This window comes from Acipenser ruthenus, chromosome 2 (genome assembly GCF_902713425.1).
Source record: "Acipenser ruthenus chromosome 2, fAciRut3.2 maternal haplotype, whole genome shotgun sequence".
Classification (NCBI taxonomy): Eukaryota; Metazoa; Chordata; class Actinopteri; order Acipenseriformes; family Acipenseridae; genus Acipenser; species Acipenser ruthenus.
In genome coordinates this window covers 109019273-109029193 of record NC_081190.1, presented here as the reverse complement: position 1 = coordinate 109029193, position 9921 = coordinate 109019273, and positions in this window count along the sequence as shown.

Here is a 9921-nt window from a genome sequence, read left to right as displayed (position 1 = left end):
TACCAGATCCCCTCTTGACAAAATTGGCTTCTGGTAAAGCATAAGGTATCTTTTTGTGAAACTTTTTTTGTGTGGCTTTTGTTTTATGTATTAATCTTGCTAATATACAGTCAGCATTACATTCTTTTTGCAGCTCTATTTTTTAGGTCCTTTTGAGGTGTGTGTGGTTTTTTGTTTTTTTTTTTTGCCTGAAACTTGAAACTTGTAGGAACCCAGGGTTTTCACCCTAGTGATTGCTTTGAATGTTACTGAAAGGATTACTTAAATCAATCTTTGTTTACACACACTGCTGTCAAGAATGTTGTTCCACTAGAGATTTTAAAAAAAGTGATTCACTTTCATTCTCTAATGAAGAATTGAGGAATGAACATAACATGGCTGTCTTTTTGTGAGCCCTGGGGTTAGCATTTCTCCTATTGTAAACAAAAAGGAGACCGGGAGACCTAGTTTGAGACAACTTTGCTGTATAAAACACTGTGTCCCCTGGTGTGTCATGCAGTGGCCTGAAACCTAGTTCCAAGACACAAAGTGGCTTTGTGTTCCCTCGGCTTTACTGTCCAGGGCTGGTTTGACACTTGCCAGTGGTAATGGTGAAGAGCGTAAACAATGTAGGCTTGGTGGCTTTAGTCACCTTGAAACTAACTGATTCTGGGGTTGTCGCAACACACCACATTGTTTTTGCTTGTAGAGTCTTCCATTTCCTTTTTCAAATGTATAACATCCAAGCAAGATATGCTGTAGTAGAGGCATACAGTTACTTCTGGAGAACCTATTCTAATTGACAAAACTTGCTACTTGTGCCATCTTTAGCGTAAGTTATTGAGTGTATAATAATATATACAGCAGAGGCTCTGCTCTGTTTGTTTCCCTATTGTACTTTTACATGTATCTGGAGAATATCTTCCCCAGCAGCGATGAACATTGCTAAGGAGAAGAATTAGCATTATTGATAGCATCAATATGGGGTTGAATTGCAGCTGACTGTCTGGCCGATTGACTGTGTGGCGCACTTATAAATGTCACATTTATCTAGATTCCCTTGTCAAAGGCGTACTTAGGAAATTCTTTAGCACAGGTTATCTGGGGGTATATGGAGGTGCCTGGTCTGTCTGTATATCACACTTCTATACAGTGCTCCCTCAATGTAAGGTGGGCCTTAATACCGTGGAACATGTGGTACAGTCATGTCTCATTGTCATTACACTAGCACTTTTAATCTTGTTATAAGGCAAATACAACATTGCACAGTGTCTTATCTATGGATCCCGACTACAGCGTTTCAAATGGGAAACGCTGTGTTTACATTTGTCAATGTTATTAGGAGAATCAGAATCTGCATCATTCCTATATGGAGGCAACCTGTCTGCATGGGATGAAATCTGTACAGTAATTTGTAATAACCCTTGACTATTAGTTGTTTTCTATACGTGTTTGTGAAAAAATAGCTTGTTCGCTGAGTTCTTAACTTTGTTACAAACCTATAACAAACAACATTGTAATCTGTAACAGATGGATTAATAGTGATAGATTGCTGTACTTCGTGATAATGACTTATGAGTCATATTCCGTTCTGATCTGGGCCCTGATTTAAACCTACTGTGCATGAGTGTCTAAAGACCAAGTCTCTCTCCCCTTTAATTTTCCATTTAGAACTCTTGCCTGGTATGCCAAGCAAATGACAGTCTTTAGTACATACGCCCAAACCTGTGCAATGCCAGTTTGCTTATAGTCACATACAGGTAAGAACATAAGAAAGTTTACAAACGAGAGGAGGCCATTCAGCCCATCTTGCTCGTTTGGTTGTTAGTAGCTTATTGATCCCAGAATCTCATCAAGCAGATTCTTGAAGGATCCCAGGGTGTCAGCTTCAACAACATTACTGGGGAGTTGGTTCCAGACCCTCACAATTCTCTGTGTAAAAAAGTGCCTCCTATTTTCTGTTCTGAATGCCCCTTTATCTAATCTCCATTTGTGACCCCTGGTCCTTGTTTCTTTTTTCAGGTCAAAGAAGTCCCCTGGGTCGACATTGTCTATACCTTTTAGGATTTTGAATGTTTGAATCAGATCACCGCGTAGTCTTCTTTGTTCAAGACTGAATAGATTCAATTCTTTTAGCCTGTCTGCATACGACATGCCTTTTAAACCCGGGATAATTCTGGTTGCTCTTCTTTGCACTCTTTCTAGAGCAGCAATATCCTTTTTGTAACGAGGTGACCAGAACTGAACACAATATTCTAGGTGAGGTCTTACTAATGCATTGTAAAGTTTTAACATTACTTCCCTTGATTTAAATTCAACACTTCTCACAATATATCCGAGCATCTTGTTGGCCTTTTTTATAGCTTCCCCACAGTCTAGATGAAGACATTTCTGAGTCAACATAAACTCCTAGGTCTTTTTCATAGTTCCCTTCTTCAATTTCAGTATCTCCCATATGATATTTATAATGTACATTTTTATTGCCTGCATGCAATACTTTACACTTTTCTCTATTAAATTTCATTTGCCATGTGTCTGCCCAGTTCTGAATGCTGTCTAGATCATTTTGAATGACCTTTGCTGCTGCAACAGTGTTTGCCGCCACTCCTATTTTTGTGTCGCCTGCAAATTTAACGAGTTTGCTTACTATACCAGAATCTAAATCATTAATGTAGATTAGGAATAGCAGAGGACCTAATACTGATCCCTGTGGTACACCACTGGTTACCTCGCTCCATTTTGAAGTTTCTCCTCTAATCAGTACTTTCTGTTTTCTACCTGTTAACCACTCCCTAATCCATGTGCATGCATTTCCTTGAATCCTTACTGCGTTCAGTTTGAGAATTAATCTTTTATGCGGGACTTTGTCAAAAGTTTTCTGGAAATCTAAATAAACCATGTTGCATGCTTTGCAATTATCCATTTTCAATGTTGCAACCTCAAAAAAGTCAAGCAGGTTAGTTAGACAGGATCTCCCTTTCCTAAAACCATGCTGACTGTCTCCCAGGATATTGTTACCATATAGGTAATTTTCCATTTTGGATCTTCTTATAGTTTCCATAAGTTTACATATAATAGAAGTCAGGCTTATTGGTCTGTAGTTACTTGGTTTGGTTTTGTCTCCCTTTTTGTGGATCGGTATTACGTTTGCTATTTCCCCTGTGTCAAGAGACTGTTGCATGATCTTGGTTAGCGGTTTGTAAATAACTCCTTTCATTTCTTTGAGTACTATTGGGAGGATCTCATCCGACCCAGGGGATTTGTTTATTTTAAGAGCTCCTAGTCCCTTTAACACTTCTGCCTCTGTTATGCTAAAGTTATTTAAAATTGGATAGGAACAGGTCAACATGTGGGGCATGTTGTCTGTGTCCTCCTTTGTAAAAACCTGTGAAAAGTAATCATTTAATATATTTGCTATTTTTTTTTCTTCATCTATGATTTTGCCATTTGTGTCTCTTAGACATTTAACCTCCTATTTGAATGTTCTCTTGCTGTTATAATATTGGAAAAACATTTTAGAATTGGTTTTAGCCCCCTTAGCAATATTGATTTCTATCTCTCTCTTGACCTTTCTAACTTCCTTTTTGACTTGTGTTTGCAGTTCCAAGTAGTCTTTCTGTGCACTTTGTTTTTGGTCCCTTTTAAACGCTCTGTAAAGTGCCTTTTTTCGCTGAATATTTTTTTAATTTGATCTATTAAACCATTTTGGCCATTTTGTTTTAGATTTAGATTTGTCTACTTTTGGGATATAATTGTTTTGCGCACCGAGTACTACATTTTTAAAAAAACAGCCATCCTTTTTCTGTGGATGTTTTCTCTATTTTACTCCAATCTACTTCAGTTAGTCTCTGTTTCATACCTTCATAGTTTTCTTTTCTAAAATTGTAAACCTTAGCTTTAGTCATTACTTTTGGGGTTTTAAAAAAAAAAAAGTGTTTGCCAATGGCTCTCTGACCTCTGTTTTAGTTATTCTGTCTTCATTATTTGAAAAGACTAAATCAAGGCATGCCTCCCCTCTAGTCGATGCCTTGACAAATTGTGTTAGGAAGCAGTCATTTGTCATTTCCACCATTTCAATTTCATCTGTCGTGCTCCCCACCGGGTTCTCTTATTTTATACGGGGGAAGTTGAAATCCCCCATTAGTATGGCTTCTCCTTTTCTACACGCATTTCGAATGTCATTGTATAACAGATTATTTTGCTCAACGTCTGAATTTGGCGGTCTATAGCATGCTCCTATTATTATGCCCTTTGAATCTTTGTCCATTATTCTGACCCATATTGATTCTGCATTGTTTTCTTTGTCCTGATTTAACACCTGGCCTTCAAGACTATTTCTTATGTATAGCACTACCCCACCGCCTCTTCTGTCCTGCCTGTCTTTCCTATACAGTGTGTACCCACTAATATTATATTGGTCTCCATCACTCTCAGACAACCAAGTTTCTGTAACACCTATCACATCGTAGTTACTTGTTAGTGTAGTAGCTTCAAGTTCTAACATTTTGTTTCTGAGACTTCTAGCATTAAGATAAATACATTTAATAGTTGTCTTACCTGAGTTGTTGCCCTTGTTTTGATGTGGTCTCCCTTCTGTTTTTTTGTTTTCTTACACCTTTCTAGTTTAAATGCTTCTGGACCTCCTCAAGGATCCTTTCTCCGAGTAGATTGGTTCCCTTTCTGTTTAAGTGCAGTCCGTCCCACCTATATAGATAGTCCTTGTTGTAAAATGTGCTCCAATGTTCAAGATAGGTGAAGCCTTCCTGTGTGCACCACGATTTTAGCCATGCATTTTGATTTTGTATTTCCAGCTGTCCATATGGTCCTTTGCAAGGTGCCGGCAGTATCCCAGAAAATACCACAGTTTTGATCTTGTCTTTTAATTTCCTTCCTAGCTCTCTGAATTTGTTTTGCAGGGATCTTGGCCTGTCTCTTCCAATGTTGTTTGTACCGATGTGGATGACTACTACCGGGTTGTCTCCTGTTCGTTCTAGGAGCCTGTCCACGTTCTCAGTGATGTGCTTGACAGAGGCTCCTGGAAGGCAGTACACTGTTGTAGTAAGGGGGTCCAAACTGCAAACTGAACTTCCTGTGTTTCTCAATATGGAGTCCCCAACAATCATGACATCCCTTTTTGCTGCCTGGTCAGCACTGTTTATAGGGTTCTGGATGTTGTTCCTTTCATTCTCTTGATGTTGGTTTTGGTCATCTAAATGTTGAAGTGGCTCAAATTTGTTGGATGTCTGGATTTCTGGTGGTTGTGTTTGACGAAGTTTCTTTTTTTCCCCTGCTTCTGCCTATCTGAACCCAGCTGTTTCGACTCTCTTCCATCTCCCTGGTGGCTTTCAGTCTGCTAGGGGTGCAGACTACCATGAATTGTGGGTATGTCAGCTCCTCAAGCTTCTGTTGCTGTCTCATTTCATCCAGCTCCTTTTCTAGCAGACTTACTCGTTGAAGCAAGTCTTGGATCGTGCAGCACTTTACACAAACTTGGTTGAGCTCTGTTGGGTTTTCTCGGATTTCCCACATCATGCAGTTGTCACAGATTACTGGCTTGAAGACCATGTTGTAATTGTTGTTTAATTTTTTTTTTTTTTTTTTTTTTAAGTTTAGTTTAGCTTCTGCAGCTGTCAACCTGCTTTCAGTCTGCTTCTAACTGCGCTGTACTTGTCCACTCATACTTCTCCCACGCTGTCGCTCTGAAACTGCCTGCCTTTTGTTTGTTTGTGCGTGTGCTGCGGGCTCCGTCCCTCCCCCGTGTCTCAGAACGGCGCGGAATTTGAATCAGTTGCTCCAAGTTTCAGCGTGTTATCAGAAAAATACACGCAGTTAGTTTTATCTGAAGGGATACAAGCTCCTCACCAAGCTTGCATGCTACTTGCATGTTGGCTTTACATTACATCTTTAAGCTCTGTCATACCACAGCTGGGAAAGTAAGAGAGAACATTAAAATCAGGTTCACCTAGAGCTGATACTAAGCCTTTTTACTTCAAGATGGAGGTATGATGTAAATACAACAAAAAACTAAAGGCAAAGAATAACAATTTAGGAAGCACTTTTAATGAAGCATCCATTTGCAACAATCACTTGTGCACGTTTCACTCGGGTACTACTGTACACATTAACATTCAATGTTGTTTCAACCACTGTTGCAAAAAAATCAAAATGCGGGAAATGCAGTGTGTTTTTTTTTTTTTCTTCCTGTAATTGAGTATCTCTTTGGCAGTGTAAAGAGACTAAAATTCAAAGGAAGGTTGAAATAATTTAAGATAAAAACGCTTGGTTGAATATCTGATTCTTTGTTTTTATTATTATTATTATTATTATTATTATTATTATTATTATTAATTTCTTAGCAGACGCCCTTACCCAGGGCAACTTACAGTTGTATACAAAAATACATATCAAGAATTACAGTACAATTAAGAGCAAGATACAAAATATAATGACTTCAGTCCTAATAAGAGCAAATACAAAACACAGTATGATTTGATATCGGGGCAGTTCAAGAGCAGATAACAGTGTTGATAGTTACATCAGGGTTAGATACGAGTGCAAGTGAAATACAAAATACTACAGATTTGGTTTAGTGCAGGATTAAATACAGTAAAATAGGGAGCAGATAAGTGCATGTTAGTACATTAAAGGCAGAGTGCAAGATTGTCCTGAAGGGAAGAGTTGAGTTTTACAGGTGCTGTCTGAAGAGGTGTGTCTTGAGGAGACGCCGGAAGGTGGTCAGGGACTGGGCAGTCCTGATATCCATAGGGAGGTCGTTCCACCACTGTGGGGCGAGGGTGAGAATGAGCGGGCTCTGGAGGCAGGGGATGATTTCCATTACACGAGAGTAGATGTTAAAACTTCATGCTGATTTGAACTCGGCTCTCGCCAAGATAAGCACCAACTAAGACGTAGCTTTACATTAAACTAATGTGATCCATATGTGTCTCCATCCATTTACGTTTCCTTCCATATGATGATGTAGATATCCTTCTGTCTGGTGTTAATGGCTGAAGTGTAATGCTGGCTCCAGGGATCAGCTTATTTTGCCTCCCTGGCGCATCAGCACACACAACGGCTGCGATGCTGGCTCCGGGGATCAACCTAAGTGCGGCCTCCCCAGCGCATCAGCATGACAACCGTCTGGATTGAGCTAAGTAGGGTACATCTCTGGGGTTTTCAAGTGGGCACCTTCCATCCTCAGTGTTTCGTCGACTAGCCCACGACACCTCAAGAGGGCTCGACGGTGATTCTGGCGTCCCAGCATCACCCCCCTCCGTCCCCCACTCAACTCAGCCCAGCTTACTTACCTGTCCCCAGCCAGAATCTTTCCGTCTCAACCACAGCCAGTTGCTGCTCCTCTCTGCTGCTTCAGATAAGTTCTTCACTGTGCGACGCAACTCTTGGCCACTGAATCCGACGTCTCTGAGAAACCGGGTTGTAGAGTGTGCCACAAATCCTCGACAACCCACTTCCACTGGGTAAACCCGAACTCTCCATCCTCGCTGTTCCGCTTCAGTGGCTAGTTGAGCATACCGCAGTTTCTTCCTCTCATACGCCTCATCTACAGCGTCCTCCCATGGCACTGTTAACTCTACCAGGTGAACAAGGCGTGCTGATCCAGACCACAAGACAATATCTGGTCGAAGGTTAGTGGTGGCAATCTCAGGTGGAAAAATAAGCCGTTGACCAACATCTGCCAGCATTTTCCAGTCTCTAGCAGCTTCCAGTTGTCCTGGGCGAGAATTGGTTTTAACACCTTTTCTTGGTGGTTGCTCTCCTGGGCGGAGGAATGTTGTCTTTTGTGTGTAATGTTTTGATGGAACAGGTGACAACTTATTGGTCATGTTACGCTTGTCTTCCAATGCTAAGGCCAAACATCGCAGCACCTGGTCATGGCGCCAAGTAAACCGTCCTTGGCTAAGAGCCACCTTACATCCTGTCAAAATGTGCCTTAATGTTGCAGGTGATGAACACAAAGGACATGAGGGATCCTCTCCTACCCAGAGGTTTAGGTTCTGTGGTGATGGGAGAACATCATATGTTGACCTGATGAGGAAACTGATCCTGCTCTGTTCCATTGACCATAGGTCTTTCCAGCCAATCTTGCGTTGTTCCACACTCTCCCATCTCATCCATTCTCCCTGCTTGGCCTGGGAAATGGCCTTTATACACCTCATCCTCTCCTCCTGCTTTTGCACCTCGTTGACTACCAGCTTCCTCCTTTGAGCTGGGGCCGCCTTGTGCCATGTAGGAGGAGTTGAACTGAAACCAAGACCCCCTCTTCCATGCTGAACTTGCCCCATGATATCACCAATTCGAAGGGCAGCCTTTAGAGTGTAGATGAGGTTTAACCAGTCTTCTAGTGCAGGCGGAGCAGAGAGGTCGGGTGGGGGTGTAGGGAGGGATGAGGATCTGGAGGTAGCTGGGGGCAGTCTGGTCAAGGCATCGGTAGGCGAGTACAAGAGTATTGAAATGGATGTGAGCAGTGATGGGAAGCCAGTGGAGTGAGCGGAGCAGTGGAGAAGCGAGGCAGAGAGAACCCCAGGCGAGCAGCGGAGTACTGGATGAGCTGGAGCGGACGGGTGGCGGACGCAGGGAGGCCAGCCAGGAGGGAGTTGCAGTAGTCTAGGAGGGAAAGTCCCAGGGCCTGGATGAGGAGTTGCATGGAGTAGTTGGTGAGGAAGATGTTGCTCAGGAAGAATCAGCAGGTGTGTGCTAGAGTTGAGATGTGCTGGGAGTAGGAGAGGCAGGGGTCCAGGGTTACTCTAAGGTTCTTGGCTGAGGAGGAAGGAGAGAGCGTGGTAGATTCCAGAGGAATGGAAATAGAGAGATCAGAGGAGGGGGAAGATGAGGTTAGATTTAGAGAGGCTGAGTTTGAGGTGATGCGAGTGCATCCAGGAGAAGACAGCAGACAGCCAGGTAGAGGGGATTGTGGGGTCAGAGGGGGGGCAGGAGAGGAAGAGATGAGCATCATCAGCATAGCAATGGTATGAGAAACCATAGGATGTGATGAGGGGACCCAGGGAGCGGGTATAGAGAGAGAGAGAGAGCAGGAGAGGACCCGACTGTTCCTTGGGGAACTCCTGTTCAGAGAGGGTGAGGTGTGGAGGTTGAGCCGTGCCAGGTTACCTGGTAGGTGCGGTCGGAGAGGTAGGAGGAGAACCAGATCAGCGAGAGAGGATAGGAGAATAGAGTGATCGACAGTGTCAAAGGCAGCAGGGAGATTAAAGAGAATTAGGACAGAGGAGAGAGAGAGGCAGCATGGGCAGAGTTTAGCGAGTTAGTGACAGACAGGAGAGCAGTTTCAGTGTTGTGAGCAGAGCGGAAACCAGATTGGAGAGGATCGAGCAGAGAGCTGGCAGTGTACTGCCCGCTCAAGGGTTTTAGAGAGGAAGGGTAAGAGGGAGACAGGATGGTAGTTCTGGAGGGAGGTGGGGTCGAGGGTAGTTTTTTTGAGGAGGAGGGGTGATAGAGACTTGTTTGAAGGCAGAGGGAAAGAGGCCAGAGAGGAGCGAGGTGTTGAAAAGGGAGGAGATGAAGGGGAGTAGCAGCAGCTTGAAAGAGGTGAGTGGGCAGGGGGTCCAGGGCGCACATGGTGGGTTTGTGGCCCTGGAGGAGAGGTCAGAGTCTGAAAGGGGAGAAAAAGAAGGTGAGTTAGTAGGGGAGACAGAAGGTGTTGGGGTTGGAGCAGGAGGGGGGGGGAGAGAGTTGGGGGGAAGAGAGTTCAGGGGGAGAGAGAGGTTAGGGGAGCAGCGGCGGAGAAAGGACAGGACGGGAGTGAGAGACAGTCATAGCAGAACAGGTGAGACAGATAGGTACAGTAGTAGTGGGAGCAGGGGCGGTGGGGGGAGGGTACAGACCTGTCTAGTAGTTGGCGTCTTCCAGAGCGCTGCTAGGTTCAGATTTTCTCAAACAGCCTCTCCTCATTGGACTACCACAGCT